Raw genomic sequence first — 16931 nt, 5'->3', positions numbered from 1 at the left:
TCACATATTTACTGCTGTGTTTCCATTTGCAATTTAAATCTGTTGTTCTTGACAGATCATATTGTAGGCATATCCAGTTACATATAGCATTCATGTGGGAATCGGGCCTCTTCAGCTTTCGTGAAGCTCTGCTTAACACACATTTGTTGGCAGATCCGCATTGGATTCGACTCACTGGGAATTTATTGCATATCTTTGCTATGTTTTCCTCTGAGTGATTCGAGCCATGAATGTAATACAATTCAAGCAATTTGTGAAGAGAAATGATAGTTCAGTACCAATTTGTAAGGTAAAACAGGTTACAGTTTGCAATTAATTGACCACAAAAAATGCTAATTGATTATGTCTTGGCTAATCATTTATGACTGTACTCATTCAAGTTTAAGATTTTGGAGCTGCATTATTATTGAGATTGGATGGTGAAAAGCTGCATGTGGTCAACTGCAGAAAGCAGCGGATAATATAATTATGCTGCTGTTGCCATACCATGCAATCAATTCTAATGAGGTTTTTAAAGAGATTATTGAACATTTTGAGTTCTAAGAATCAATCTTGTACTCTTCCTGAGAATACTCTCTGTCTCTTGAATATTGAATTATGTGGTATTGTATTGATGGGCGTTAGGAACTGAATCACCTCAAGATGTAAAATATGACCTTGTTATGCTACTTGGTGTAGCACAATCAATCACTCACGAGACAAGATGAGATGGAGTCAGTCGATGGCTTTATTACGCAGACTTGTTCTCCAGCAGCACAGTTACAGAATGCGGCTGCTGGGAGAACTCGGGCTCTTATACTCCGCCTTACTGGGTGGAGCCAGTAGGCGGCTGATCCAATCAGGACCCGGCGTCTATCCACCAATAGCCTCTCGGCATCACAGGGTACCGTAATACCCCTCATGCATACCACCACATACACCCCTTGTTGAAAAGAGAATCCGGCGGGGGTAATGGGCCGTACTGTGGTAGGGGTTTACAGAGTCGGTACCTGGGATGCCACTAACACAGCGCACAGCGGCTGTGCTCCGATATCAAACTACCAGTACTATTTACAATGCCGCTTTTACTGGGCAACTGAATTATTTACAGAGACATTTCTTGCTTTGTTATAAAGATTCGATGAGTCGAATGGGTGCCCTGGTCGTCCTCCCCGATCGTCTCAGCCCCGGTGGTGATGCAGGCACTGGCTCGGGCACCGTCGTCTCTGGGAGCGTAGCGATGTCTCTTCCTGCTTTACTACCCCTAGGCGGGGCCGGGGCAAGGACCGATCCACCCAGGAAGGGGGCGGCTGTGGGGTGCGCCGGTGGGAGGGAGGGGGTGATTGGTGTTGGGGGGGGGGTGGAGTTCCGGCGGGCGCCAGGTCCCGCAGAGAAACCGTGCCCTGTCGGCTGTCGGGGTACGCCACGTAGGCGTACTGAGGGTTCGCGTGGAGGAGATGAACCCTTTCGACCAACGGGTCTGATTTGTGCGCCCGCACATGTTTTCGGAGCAGGTTGGGTCCCAGGGCTGCCAGCCAGGTCGGTAGTCACGTTCCGGAGGAGGACTTCCTAGGGAAGACAAAGAGGTGTTTGATTTGTTGTGGTACAAAGCAGCGACCGGATGGAGTGGAGGGCGTCCGGGAGGACTTCCTGCCATTGGGAGACTGGGAGATTTCTGGACCGTAGGGCCAGCAGGACGGTCTTCCAGACCGTTCCGTTCTCCCTCTCGACCTGACCGTTTCCCCGGGGGTTGTAACTGGTCGTCCTGCTCGAGGTAGTGCCTTTGCTGAGCAAGAATTGACGCAGTTCATCGCTCATGAAGGAGGACCCCCTATCGCGATGTATGTAGGCGGGGAAACCGAATAGTGTAAAGATGGTGCAGAGGGCTTTAATGACCGTGGCCGCGGTCATGTCGAGGCAGGGGATGGTGAATGGGAACCGGGAGTACTCGTCTACCACATTCAGGAAATACCTGTTGCGGTCAGTGGAGGGGAGGGCCCCTTTGAAGTCCAGACTGAGGCGCGCAAAGGGACGGGAAGCCTTTATCAGGTGTGCTTTATCTGGCCTGTAGAAGTGCGACTTGCACTCTGCGCAGATTTAGCAGTTCCTGGTGGCTGTTCTGACCTCCTCGATGGAGTAGCGCAGGTTGCGGGTCTTCACGAAGTGATAGAACGGAGTGACCTCTGGGTGGCAGAGGTCCTCGTGAAGGGTTCGGAGACGGTCCACTTGTGCATTGGCACAAGTGCCCCGGGATAGTTCGGAAGTCTCATTCAGCTTTCCGGGACAATACAAGGGGCGTCATTCTCCAACCCCCCGCCGGGTCGGAGAATGGCCGTTGGCCGCCGTGAATCCCGCCCCCGCCGAAGTCTCCGCTCCCGGAGATTGGGCGGGGGCGGGAATCCGGCCGCGCCGGTTGGCGGGACCCCCCGCTGGATTCTCCGGCCCGGATGGGCCGAAGTCCCGCCCAGAAATTGCCTGTCCCGCCGGCGTAAATCAAACCTGGTATTTACCGGCGGGACCAGGCGGCGTGGGCGGGCTCCGGAGTCCTGGGGGGGGCGCGGGGCGATCTGACCCCGGGGGGTCCCCCCACGGTGGCCTGGCCCGTGATCGGGGCCCACCAATCCGCGGGCGGGCCTGTGCCGGGGGGCACTCTTTCCCTTCCGCCTCCGCTACGGCCTCCACCATGGCGGAGGCGGAAGAGACTCTCCCCACTGCGCATGCGCGGGAATCTGACAGCGGCCGCTGACGCTCCCGCGCTTGCGCCGCATTTCCGCGCCAGCTGGCGGGGAAACAAACGCCATTTCCGCCAGCTGGGGCGAAATTCTCCCCCAACGGCGGGATGTCCACCGACTGGCGCCAAAGACGGCGCCAATCAGACGGGCATCGCGCTGGCCCAAAGGTGCGGAATGCTCCGCATCTTTGGCGGCCTAGCCCCAACATTGAGGGGCTAGGCCGACGCCGGAGGGATTTCCGCCCCGCCAGCTGGCGGAAATGGCGTTTGTTGCCCCGCCAGCTGGCGCGGAAATGCGGCGCATGCGCGGGAGCGTTAGCGGCCGCTGTCAGTTTCCCGCGCATGCGCAGTGGGGAGAGTCTCTTCCGCCTCCGCCATGGTGGAGGCCGTAGTGGAGGCGGAAGGGAAAGAGTGCCCCCACGGCACAGGCCCGCCCGCGGATCGGTGGGCCCCGATCGCGGGCCAGGCCACCGTGGGGGCACCCCCCCGGGGTCAGATCGCCCCGCGCCCCCCCCCCCAGGACCCCGGAGCCCGCCCACGCCGCCTTGTCCCGCCGGTAAATACCAGGTTTGATTTACGCCGGCGGGACAGGCAATTTCTGGGTGGGACTTCGGCCCATCCGGGCCGGAGAATCCAACGGGGGGTCCCGCCAACCGGCGCGGCCCGATTCCCGCCCCCGCCCAATCTCCGGGAGCGGATACTTCGGCGGGGGCGGGGGCGGGATTCACGGCGGCCAACGGCCATTCTCCGACCCGGCGGGGGGTCGGAGAATGACGCCCAAGATCTCATAGTTATAGGTGGAGAGTTCGATCCTCCACTGCAAGATATTGTCGTTCTTAATCTTGCCCCGCTGTGCATTATTGAACATGAAGGCAACAACCGTTGGTCAGTGAGGAGAGTGAATCTCCTGCCGGCCAGGTAATGCCTCCAATGTCGCACAGCTTCCACAATGGCCTGGGCCTCCTTTTCCACTGAGGAGTGGCGGATTTCTTGAGCATGGCGGGTGCATGAGAAAAAGGCCACGGGTCTGCCCGCTTGGTTGAGGGTGCCGCCAGAGCTACGTCGGACGCGTCGCTCTCGACTTGGAAGGGGAGGGACTCGTCGATCGCATGCATCGTAGCCTTTGCGATATCCACTTTGATGCAGCTGAAGGCCTGGCGGGCCTCTGTCGACAGGGGAAAGACAGTGGATTGAATTAGCGGATGGGCCTTGTCCGCGTAGTTGGGGACCCACTGGGCGTAATAAGAGAAAAAGCCCATGCAGCGTTTCAGGGCCTTGGAGCAGTGAGGGAGGGGGAACTCCATGAGGGGTCGCATGCGTTCAGGGTCTGGGCCTATAACTCCATTTCGCACTACGTAGCCAAGGATGGCTAGACGGTCGGTGCCAAACACACATTTCCCCCTGTTGTATGTGAGATTTGTTTACGGTCTGGAGGAATTTGAGGAGGTTGGTGTCGTGGTCCTGCTGGTCATGGCCGCAGATGGTGACGTTATCGAGGTACGGAAACGTGGCCCGCAAACCGTACCAGTCAACCATTCGGTCCATCTCCCGTTGGAAGACCGAGACTCAATTAGTGACGCCGAATGGAACCCTTAAGAAGTGATAGAGCCGCCCATCTGCTTCAAAAGCAGTGTATTTGCGGTCGCTCGGGCTGATGAGGAGCTGGTGATAGGCGAACTTAAGGTCCACCGTGGAAAAGACCTTGTACTGTGCAATCCGATTGACCATGTCGGATATGCGGGGGAGAGGGTACGCATCCAGCTGCGTGTACCTATTGATGGTTTGACTATAGTCTATGACCATCCTCTGCTTCTCCCCGGTCTTTACAACTACCACCTGATCTCTCCAGGGACTATTGCTGGCCTGGATTATGCCTTCCCTTAGCAGCCGCTGGACTTCTGACCGGATAAAGGTTCGGTCCTGGGCGCTGTACCGTCTGCTCCTGGTGGCGACGGGTTTGCAATCCGGGGTGAGGTTCGCAAACAGGGAAGGCGGGTCGACCTTGAGGGCCGAGAGTCCGCAGATAGTGGGCGTGATTCTCCACTCCCGCGCCGAAGTGCCCACGCCATCGTGAACGCCGTCGAGGTTCACGATGGCGTGAAACGGCCCCTATCCCGACCGATTCAGGGCTTGATAATGGGCTAGGAGCGGGGCCGCGTCATCTATATGCGCCAGGCCTTGTCGCCGCGTAAAGGCGGCGCCGCATACATGATGCGGCCGGCACCGCATAACCGGCGTCACCCGCGCAAGCGCGGGTTGTCCGGCGCCAACCCGCGCATGCATGGTTTTCGTCCTCTCCGAGCCGCCCCGCAAGAAGATGGCGGACGGATCTTGTGGGGCCGCGGAAGGAAGGAGGTCCTCCTTCAGAGAGGACGGCCCGACGATCGGTGGGCACCGATCGCGGGCCACCCCACATTTGATGTACCCCCCGGTGCAGGATTCCCCCTCCCCCCCCCCGCAGGCCGCCGTTCCCGTGCTGTTCCTGACGGCAGCGACCAGGTGTGGACGCCGCCGGGGGGAACCCGCCGTTTTGGGCTGGCCGCTCGGCCCATCTGGGCCTGAGAATAGCAGGGGTGCCGGAGATTCGCCATTTTGGGTGTCTCGGGCGATTCTCCGGCCAGCGGCCCGCGGAACTCGAGGCGCCCATTCCCGCCGCTTGGGAGAATTGCGGGAGGGCATCGGACCGGCATCGTGGGAAAATTTGGCGGCCCAGGCCATTCTCCCAACCGGCGCGGGAGTGGAGAATCGCGCCCAGTGAGTGGGGGTATAGGGCCGCCGAATTGAAATGTTAAACTCTGGAGGTTGCACTGAAAATCCAACCCCAGGAGTGTGGCAACGTAGAGGTGGGGAGGACCTAAAGCCGGTAGTTCTTGAACTCCCTCCCCTGCACCGTGAGGTTCGCGATGCAGAACCCTTTGATCTCTACAGAATGGGATCCTGCTGCCAGGGAAATCTTTTGATTACTCGGGTGGATCGGAAGGGAACAGCGGCGCCCATTGGCCGCACATGGATCGTTGGGGGGGGTTGAGGTTGGGGTCCTGGTTCTCCCCCAGAGATTGCAGCGACCCCCCGGGCCTGTCACACTGCTGCAAAGTGCCCCTTTTTGTCGCACCCTTTGAAGAGGGCTGAGTCGGCTGGGCAGCGTAGTCGGGGGTGTTTCTCTTGCCCGCAAAAGTAGCAGCGGGGCCCCCCCGAGTGGTCTGGCGCTCTTGCAGCACAGGCCTGCGGGGGGGTGGGGGGTGCCGGGGGGTCGGTCGCGGCGGGGGTCCACGGTGCCCAAGGGCCTGCCGCGCGGTCGGGGGCGTAGGCACGGGCGTTCTGTGATGCCACATCGAGCGAGGCAGCGAGGGCCTGTGCCTCCTTGAGGCCTAGTGAGTCTCTTACCAGAAAACGCTGGCGAATTTGGGACGAAAGCATACCTGCCATGAAAGCATCCTGAATCAGTAGCTCCGTATGTTCATTAGCCGTAACCGGTGGGCAGTTGCAATTTCTCCCCAGTATTAACAGCGCACTGTAGAATTCGTCCAGTGATTCCCCGGGGATTTGCCGTCTCGTCGCGAGCTGGTGGCATGCGTAGACCTGGTTGACGGGCTGAACGTAGATTCCTCTCTGCATGGCGAGCGCCGACTGGAAATCGTCCGTGTCCTCTATGACAGTGTAGATTTCCGGGCTCACCCTGGAATGCAGGACGTGCATTTTCTGGTCTTCTGTAGGTACGCAGATGGCCGTTCGGAGGTATCCTTCAAAACATGCTAACCAGTGTTTAAAAGTGGCCGCTGAGTTTGCCGCGTGGGGGCTGATTCGCAGTCACTCCGGAATGATTCGGAGCTCCATGTCCTTTAAAGTCTGCATAATAAATTGTGGCACAATCAATCACTCACGAGACGAGAAGAGATGGAGTCAATCAATGGCTTTATTACGCAGACTTGTTCCCCAGCAGCACAGTTACAGAATGCGGCTGCTGGGAGAACCCGGGCTCTTATACTCCACATTACTGGGTGGAGCCAGTAGGCGGCTGATCCAATCGGGACCCGGCGTCTATCCACCAATAGCCTCTTGGCTTCACAGGGTACCGTAATAACCCTAATGCATACCTCCACATTTGGTAAAAAAAATACAGGATGGATCAAATCTAATTAATTCCTTGAACACATCATTCAATGCATGATAACACAGGAACTGGAGCAGGCCATTCATCACTTCAAGCCTATTCTACCATTCTATTAGATCGTGGCTGACCTGTAGCTCAACTCCACTTCCCCAGCTTTGTTCCATGTCCCTTGATACCCTTGCCTAACAAAAATCCATCAATTTCAGTCTTGAAAATGTTACATGGCCCAGCATCCACATCCTTTTGGAGACAGAGTTCTACAACTACACTGGCTTTTATGTGAAAAATTGCTTCCTGATTTAGCTTTTAAAATGGCTTGGCTCTAAAATTAAGATTAGGCCTATTCGTTGAGTGTTCCTATAATCTACCCTAACAAATTCCTTTATCTTTCTGCAAAACTTAATTAGATCACGCCTCAACATTCTTGGTTTCATTCGTTTAATTAAACTAGGTTTAACCTGTTCTTATAATTTAACCCTTTAAATCTTGATGTCTTCCTGTTGAGTCTAAAGCTAGATAACAGCAGATCAAGATTTTTTAAATCTCTGGTGTTTACTTTCTAGTAGCATGCTGGTTAATGTGTTGTTGAATGATTCCTTGTGCACTCATTTAGCACAACCGTTAAGCCCTGCAAAATAAAACAAGTTGGCAAAATGTTGCGCAGAGGAGTTTCATGTAAACATGCCAGTCAAGTGCTACTCAGAAAAATTAACGCCCATTCTTGGGTGTGACTAGTTTGGAAAAATTCAGCAGTGGTTGGTCTCATAACAAAATTACTCCTTTGAATTGTTCTTCAAAGTTCAAACCTGGATTTCAAAAACATCTTATCCACCAGTTATATTCTCCATCAGACTTAGGTACTTCTGTGCTTCACAGAACTATTAATTCTGTTCTTGTTTTAACTTCTACTTTGGCGCGGCACGGTGGTGCAGTGGTTAGCACTGCTGCCTCGCGGCGCTGAGGACCCAGGTTCGATCCTGGCCGTGAGTCACTCTTCGTGTGGAGTTTGCGCATTCCCCTCATGTTTGCAAGGGTCTAACCCCCACAACCCAAAAAGATGTGCAGGTTAGGTGGATTGGCCATGCTAAATTGCCCCTTAATTGGGAAAAAAAGAATTGCATACTCTAAATCTATTTTTATAAAAGTTCTACCTTGACATTTACAAAGTGACTGAAATGAATAACAAAGTCTTCTGCTTCTCCAGCTATTTGATTTTGTTATGCAAATTCATTCCAGCAGAGAAGCTGTGAGGAAGTACTTGAATCCATTAATACCTGACTCCATTACTGGCTTCATTTCAAATTGCTTTGTGTATCAGCATTTAATCTGCAAGAGTAATCAACCGGATAATAATGGATTACGGGGCTACAGATGCTCTTCATAATGAGACATGTGCAGACCCAAATGAAGCAAGAATGAACTGTGGGATATTTTGAGAAACTTAGAAATGTAAGCATTTTTATATCCTCCTCCATTTTATACCATCACTGCTGTTTTCATTTTGCATTTTAAGACTATTATAGAATCCACCATGATGCTCAATGTTTGGCAATATGTGTGTTAAAATGCAAAATGAATGCAATAGAATTGTTGGGAAGATTTTGCAAACTGTGCTGCGGGGTAACATATCTTGGCTATCAATTTGGAAAGAAATCTCTGTGGAACATCATGAGCAGGAAATTGAAAAACATGCACCAGCCTGCCGTAGGTGTTGTAACAGGGGTGAAAAATATCAGTGACCTAATAACTGATGTTTCTTCCAGAGAGAAAGAATAATGCATGAACATCAGAGCACAAAAGAGCAATGTTTCCAAAGTACCAGACTGAAGAGCGATTGCAGTATGTCCCCACATAGCAAGGAGTCAAACCGATATGAAAACCAACAAGGTTTAAGTAAGAAGGAGTTAATACAATATATCGATCCTCACTTAGAAAATTAGGTATCTGCTTCATACTCCTCCCCTTTAATAGTCTTTTGATGAAGTGCTTCTCTCCAATTCTTATCTTGCAGTTGTTCTTTTATTTTGAAATATTTATTTTGCTTTCTCAGACATTTTTTGAAAAAGCATTGACGGTATGTGGGCATTGCTGGCTTGGCCAGCATTTACTGCCCATCCCGAAGTGCCCTTGAAGTGGCGAGCTGCTGTCTTGAACTGCTGCATATATCATTGGTTTCCCATATTTTAGCTAATCTTTTATTGCTTGTATCTTATTACATGCAGAAAAGTATAATGAAAACTTTTGAGAGCACCGCAAGGCTAAAATTACAGATTATGAACACTACCTTGTCACCAAGATAGCATTGGAGTCTTTAATTTCCTTCACATATTTGAAATCTTTTGGTAAGCCAGTTTCATATTATATGTTTTAGATATGTTCACATCAGTTTTACAGCTGGTATGCGCTTCTCTACTTTAGATTGAACTTGACCAAGATGTCACCTTCTTAATTTGGAAATCAGGGGTGAAATTCTCCCGAAACGGCGCGATGTCCGCCGACTGGCGCCCAAAACGGTGCCAATCAGACGGGCATCGCGCCGCCCCAAAGGTGCGGAATGCTCCGCATCTTTGGGGGCCGAGCCCCAATATTGAGCGGCTAGGCCGACGCCGGAGGAATTTCGGCCCCGCCAGCTGGCGGAAACGGCCTTTGTTGCCCCGCCAGCTGGCGCGGAAATGACATCTCGGGGCGGCGCATGCGCGGGAGCATCAGCGGCCGCTGACAGTTTCCCGCGCATGCGCAGTGGAGGGAGTCTCTTCCGCCTCCGCCATGGTGGAGACCGTGGCGGAGGCGGAAGGGAAAGAGTGCCCCCAAGGCACAGGCCCGCCTGCAGATCGGTGGGCCCCGATCGCGGGCCAGGCCACCGTGGGGGCACCCCCCGGGGCCAGATCGCCCCGCGCCACCCCCAGGACCCCGGAGCCCGCCCATGCCGCCTTGTCCCACCGTTCAAAAGGTGGTTTAATCCACGCCGGCGGGACAGGCAATTTATCGGCGGGACTTCGGCCTATCCGGGCCGGAGAATCTAGCGGGGGGGGCCCGCCAACCGGCGCGGCCCGATTCCCGCCCCCGCCGAATATCCGGTGCCGGAGACTTCGGCAACCAGCGGGGGCGGGATTCACGGCGGCCAACGGCCATTCTCCAACCCGCTGGGGGGTCGGAGAATGACGCTCCAGAATACTGAATTTCAAAATCAATTTAGAGGCCCCGTTTGTTACTACAATTAGTATTCCAACTTTCTTAAAGAAAAATCTTCAAATGGAAAAGATCCAAGGAGGATTACAGGGAGAATGAACTGAGAAAGGAAGTAAATGAAAAGGAGTGGCAGCCAATGGGGCATTAGGAGCCTTAACTGTGGCCAGAAACTATGGGCGCGATTCTCCACTCCCGCGCCGGTTGGGAGAATCGCCTGGGCCGCCAAAATTTCCCGCGATGCCGGTCCGACACCCTCCCGCGATTCTCCCACGCAGCGGGAACAGCCCTGTCGAGTTTCGCGGGCCGCAGGCCGGAGAATCGCCCGAGACACCCAAAACGGCGCTTCTCCGGCACCCCTGCTATTCTCAGGCCCGGATGGGCCGAAGTCCGAACTGGGGTCACGCCGTCGCCATTCACACCTGCTTCGTACTGGCTGACGCTGAGCAGGGAGGAGGTGAGCAGACTGTTGCGCAGCGTCTGGAGACTGGGTCGGCTTACCCGAGAAGGCTGCAGCCAAAGGGGGGGTGCGGGAGAGTGTGCAGATGGGGGGGGGGGAGGGGGGGGGGGAGAGGGTGCAGGTGGGAGGGGGGGTGGGAGAGCGTGCAGGTGGGAGGGGGGGGTTGGGAGAGCGTGCAGGTGGGAGGGGGGGGTTGGGAGAGCGTTCAGGTGGGAGGGGGGGGTTGGGAGAACGTGCAGGTGGGAGGGGGGTGGGAGAGCGTGCAGGTGGGAGGGGGGGGTTGAGAGAGCGTGCAGGTGGGGGGGGTGAGGGTGCGGTTGGGGGGGGAGAGCGTGCAGGTGGGAGGGGGGGTTGGGAGAGCGTGCAGGTGGGAGGGGGGGTGGGAGAGCGTGCAGGTGGGAGGGGGGGATGAGGGAGCAGCGTGCAGGTGGGAGGGGGGTGAGGGAGAGTGTGGATAGTATCGTCCAGCCGCGGATGCCACAGGTCAGCTGCCCTGAAATGGCAGGACGGTGACGAGGACACGGCCGCAGGGTGCGTGTGGCTGATGGGCACAGGAGAGTGGCACACTGGTGAGCAGTACGGTGTGAAGTGACCGTTGGGCGCAGACAGTGACCATGTGTTAGGCTGGCTGCGTGTCTGCAGCGCGACCAGGCCACCGGGGCACACAGGTATCCCATGCAGCCCGGCTGACAAGGTGTGGAAGAACCTCCGTGTAATATGTCGTTTCTCTGCCCCCCACCACCCTCCTGCAGGTCACCATGTATGCCAACCAGACAGCGACGTTCACTGCCGTGGTTGGAGCAACAGCTCTGGAGTTTGCCATCCGGCAGCGTAGAGTCGGACGGCCCACAGTGGCTGCAGATGCAGCGGTCGCCGGTGCAGCAGAGGGAATGGCCGCAGAGTGGCCCATCGTCGACACGCAGGCCGCAGGCGCTCAGGACCCGAATGTACAGGGGGTTGCCGAGGGGAACATTGACCGCCAGACGGCGAGGAATGCAGAGGAAGTGCTTGGGGGGGAGCAGGAGGAGGAGGAGGAGCAGGTGGAGCAGGAGGATCCACTGATGGTGGTGCCAGGGCGCCACAGGCGTCCAGCAAGGCCGAGGGTGTACCGTGACAGAATGTCGTTCGAGGCCCTAACGGACATCACATGCAGGAGGAGACTACGGTTCAGCAGGGAGACTGTCGCACATATATGCCAGCTCGTGGCGCACCTCGCACCACGTGGAATGGGAGGAGGACACGCGATACCAGTCTCCGTCAAGGTGACGGTGGCCCTAAACTTCTATGCGACCGGTTCCTTCCAGGCGCCGAGTGGGGACCTATCTGGGATATCACAGGCATCGGTCCACAGGTGCATCAGGGCCGTCACCAACGCCTTGTACGCCATCGCGGACAGGTACATTCAATTCCCCGAGGACCGAGCACAGCAGGAAGCACGGGCACGTGGATTCGCCAAGGTGGCCGAGATACCGATGGTCCAGGTGTCATCGATGGTGAGCACGTCCCCATGCGCCCGCCTGCAGACAGCAGGGAAGTGTTCATGAACAGAAAGGGCGCATACTCCATGAACATTCAGGTGGTGTGCGACCCCCACATGAAGATCATGCACGTGTGTGCAAAGTACCCCGGCAGTGTGCATGACGCCTACACTCTGGCACAGTCGTTCATCCCCACAATGTTCGATGGATGCCCCCCCCCGGCTGAGGGGCTGGTTGCTGGGCGACAAGGGCTATCCATTGAGGTCATGGCTGCTGACGCCAATACGGAGGCCTCACACCAATGCGGAGAGCCTATACAACGAGGCACATGCAGCAACCAGGGGTGTGGTGGAGCGGTGCTTCGGCCTGCTGAAGATGAGATTCAGATGCTTGGACCGATCAGGAGGGGCCCTGCAGTACCAACCCGACAGGGTCGGTCGCATGGTTGTGGTCTGCTGTGCGCTGCACAACATTGCCATGCAGAGGGGAGATGACCTGGTGGAGGAGCTGGAGGGAGGACCCGACGGCACCGGAGCCAACGCAAACGAGGGGGATGGGGAAGAGGAGGATGCGGAGGATGAGGATGATGGGGCGCATCTGGGTGGGGGGAGGGGCGCAGGACGCAGGCACTGCCCGGCTGCTCGTTACGTCCTGGAGGCTGCGCGACGGCACCGCCGCGGACAGCGGGCACGCGACGCGTTGGTGGCCGCACGGTTCACGCACTCTGGGGGTGGGATTCGCTGAACACTGCCACTTGCACCGTCACTCCTGTACACGGGCACCACACAGCGCCCACCACCCCCCCCCCCGCCCCCGCACCGCGTTCACGGCAACAATTCCACATCACCTTACCACTGCGGCACTACGCGATTGCACAACAGTGATGATTGGGTAAGCGGGTGTGAACAGTGCCATGTGGAATGATGACAGCCCGCTCTGCGATGAGCTGTGTGCTCAGATTCGCCAGCCGAGGTCTGACTCATGGCTATGGCTGAACCATGCACTCCGGTGGTCACAGCCTTCGTGACGGATAGTTCAACACATGCCCGTGGGGTGGCTGGCGTCGGTGTACTGAGGAAAACGGTGTCCGATTCTGAGGGGCGGGGGGAAAGGGTCAGCACATCCGGAAAAGACCTTGAACGGCTCGTATACCACTACGCCAATTGGGCACCCTCACTAGTCCCCTGGCACCGGACATAGCACACAGTCTTACAAGTCAAATTTAACAGTGCGTTTATTCGTGTGGTAAACATAGGTGCCCTACCCTACCACTACAACTAGACTGTGCCCTGCACCCGTGCCAACTTCTTACGCGCCTTTCGACTTTGCCTTACGGGCCCTACCACTACGTCTAGGTGTGTTCCCAGATGGTACAGCAGGAGTGGAGGTGGACTGCTGTGAATCACGCCCTTCGACATGGCTCCCCGTCGGCACACGTTTCCTGGGGCGGCCCGGCTTCGATGGGCCAGGCTGCTCTGCGGGCATGCTGGATGGCGTGGTGCCACCCTGACCTGCCCGCTCCCCACCAGATGCGCCAGGGACGGAATGGGGGGAGGCCGAGTGTACCGGGACATCCCTTGATGGAGCTACCGGGACGGGCCCCAGAACCTCCTACTCCCTCGGGGAGCCCGGTGGCCCCCAGGCCTCACTGTGGGACGGAGATGCGCTCGGAGACATGCCCCGTCGCACCCCCGACACCTGGCGCTGCCAGTCCTGGAGGCCTGCAGCGGTATCGACCACGGTCCGAATGTTCGCCGAGACGGGGCCCAGGGTGTGCCACATTCCTGCCAAGGTCTGTGCGATCTCGACCTGTGAGTGCGCGACGCCATCCATCACGTGAGCCATGCGGTCAATGCTCTCCGCAACCGACTGCTGGGACAGTGCCATCGCTTGCTGGGACCGGGCCATGGCATGGTGAGACCCAGCCAGGGCCCGGAGAGTGGTGGCAATGTCGTGTTGGCTCTGTGAGATGGCTGCCTGTGAGAGGGCAGCCCTCTCCTGGGCCATGGATGACGCGTGCACGTGAAGCCCAATGCCTTGCAGAACCTGACCCATGGCCGAAACCCCTTCACCCATTGCCTCCACCGCGGACGCCACCCGTGCGGTGTCGGCCTGGGTGGCTGCGATGAGCGGCACCACTCCCTGCTCCTGGACGCGGATAGACTCCTCCAGCTGTGTGTGCAGGTCCTGGAAGATGGCCCTCATCCCGTTACTCAGTCCCTGGGTGTCCACACGCATCGGTTGTCCGGGTGGGTCAATTACATCCAGGAACCCGGGAACCGTCTGGTTGGCAGCTGGTTGCTGGGCCTGGGCTGCCCTCCAACCGTCCAGCCCCTCGGCTGCTCCAAACTCCACCTGCTGTACCGGCGCGGCTGTGGGATGCGCACCAGACAGTGACCCGGGAGCCTCATCACTTATATGCCCAACCAAGGTGGTCTCTGTGATGGTGAACGGTGTGGGAGACAGCAGTGCCGCAAGCTCGAGGTCGTCATCCGTCAAGAAGTCCGGTGTGTACTGGTCCCCCTCATGGCCCGGCGCAAGCTCCATGCAGGCCATGTCGTCTTGACCTCCAGTTCGATCCAGCGGGTGTGTGGCCGTGATGTGGGCTTCGGCATGACTCTCCACCCTGTGCCCCTGACTAATGTCTGTCCCAGTGGTCTCAGCGTCCCGGTCCTGTGTCCCAGACTGTGAGGTCTGCCCTCCTGTCCGACCGACTGCCAACCTCTGGCGTGCGTCCCTGGGTCCAGTTGCGGTGGGCGGCGTTGCGCTGCTTCCTGGGCGAGACATCCCTGAAGGTTCGGCTGATGGCCCTGGGGAACATAAAAGATTCGGGGTTCATTAGACACGGTGGCCCGGGTGTATGGTGGTGGTGGGTGCACAGTGTGAGGGGGGATGGGATCGGGGGTGCAGTGGCCAGAGTGTGAGGGGGGATGGGATCGGGGGTGCAGTGGCCAGAGTGTGAGGGGGGATGGGATCGGGGGTGCATTGTCCAGAGTGTGAGGGGGAATGGGATCGGGGGTGCAGTGGCCAGAGTGTGAGGGGGGCGATGACGGGTTGGGGGTGGCGAGGACATGCAGGGTTCTCTCACTTGCTTCTGCGCCTCCGAATGGCAGCGCTGCGTCATTCGGGCGTCGCACGGTGACGACGCGGCCTTCGCTGCCTGCCCCCCGAGGTTCTCGCGGCCCCGATCCTAGCCCATTTTCTGGCCCTGAATCGGTCGGGATCGGGGCCGTTTCGCGCCGTCGTGAACCTCGACGCCGTTCACGACGGCACGGCCACTTCGGCGCGGGAGTGGAGAATCGCGCCCTATGTTTTCAGAGGGTTTTAAAGGTAGAGATTGAAATGGAAAGCCAGGGAGAATTCGAGGTACTTTTAGACATAGACATAGAATTTACATTGCAGAAGGAGGCCATTCGGCCCATCAGGTCTGCACCGACCCTTGGAAAGAACACCCCACACCGCCACCTTTTCCCCATAATCCAGTAACCCCACCTAACATTTTTTTGGACACTAAGGGCAAATTAGCATCGCCAATCCACCTAACCTGCACATCTTTGGACTGTGGGAGGAAACTGGAGCACCCGGAGAAAACCCACGCACACACGGGGAGAATGTGCAGACTCCGCACAGACAAGCTGGGAATCGAACCCGGGACCCTGGAGCTGTGAAGCAACTGTGCTAACTACTGAGCTATTGTGCTGCCTTTGTAGAGAGTGAGGCCAGCACATCTGAAGGTTCTTCCATGAATGGTGGGTCAAAGAGAGGGATAGAATGTAAGTCATTCTTGGGAGACTGGAGGGAACAGATGTTGCCTGGAGGAAGGTGAAGAAATGGGGTGGTGAGAGGGTGCAGGGGAATTTGAAGATTGTAATGAACATTTTAACTTCAATGTGCAGGCCCAAAGAGCCAGTGTAGATAAACGGCAAGGATGAATGAAATTTATAATGTGGTTTCGGAGAGGAGTACGAATTTTGAATAAATTAGAGGAGTGGCAGATATGAGGACGGTAAGAATTTCTGGACAATTTGAATCTATATGGCAGAACAGAATGGATAGGTGTGTCTTGATAAGGTCGGAGTAGGGTCAGGAATTGTTGGCAAAGTGGAAGCAGGAGTTTCAAGTAGAAAGTTTTGATTGTGATTGGAACTGAACTGGGTGGGACAACACATTCAAGGACCTCTGAGAAGAAAGGGAGGGTAGAGAAGGGCCTACAGTTGGATCTTTTCCAAAACAGGTTGCAACTTAAAATACCTCTCATTTCTCAAGACCTACCTGCAGGCAGTTGCCATGGATCAATCTCTTCAGATTTCTTCATCAGCAGGTTCTCTTAAGCCTCCCGGCAGATACGATATCAATGAGGCCCAAAGCCCAATATTGGATGGGTCTACCCAATCTGGCACAGGGATCATCTTCCGTTTTCAGTTCATGTGTCTTTATACCATCATCAGAGCCAACTTTGCTTCACCATCATGGGCTGGAATTCTCCATTTGGGCGATTATGTTCTCCTACTGGAGATGAATCACCACTCATTTTGTGCTTGCGCTGCGAGCGCAAATCCAGAGGAGATTTCCCCATCCCTTGCCATGCAAATTTATGTATGGCAGGGATTGCGAGGGATTCTGCCGTGAATCCCGCTCTTGGGTGGCCATTTGAGCAAGTGGCTCGATAGCGGAATCCGGCAGCTGGGTTCCCCCGCAACAAAATCGCCCCCCCACCCCACACCACAGGATTTCTACCCCCCTTCCCACAAAGTGCGAGGGAGACTCCATCTCATACAGAGACCATAATAGGGGCACCCCACCAGTAGCCCCCCATAAGAGGGACTTCCCACCAGAGAGCACTCCCACCAGAAACCTCCATAAGAGAGCCCCCGATTACAGAGACTCCCCATTATAGATACCGCCACCAGAGACCCACCATTACAGAGACCCCCACCAGAAATACCCCTATTGCAATGACCCCTTCCTGGAAGCCCCCCCCCCACA

The sequence above is a fragment of the Scyliorhinus torazame genome, chromosome 8 (assembly GCF_047496885.1).
Source record: "Scyliorhinus torazame isolate Kashiwa2021f chromosome 8, sScyTor2.1, whole genome shotgun sequence".
In the NCBI taxonomy this organism is placed as follows: Eukaryota; Metazoa; Chordata; class Chondrichthyes; order Carcharhiniformes; family Scyliorhinidae; genus Scyliorhinus; species Scyliorhinus torazame.
This window is presented reverse-complemented; position numbering follows the sequence as displayed.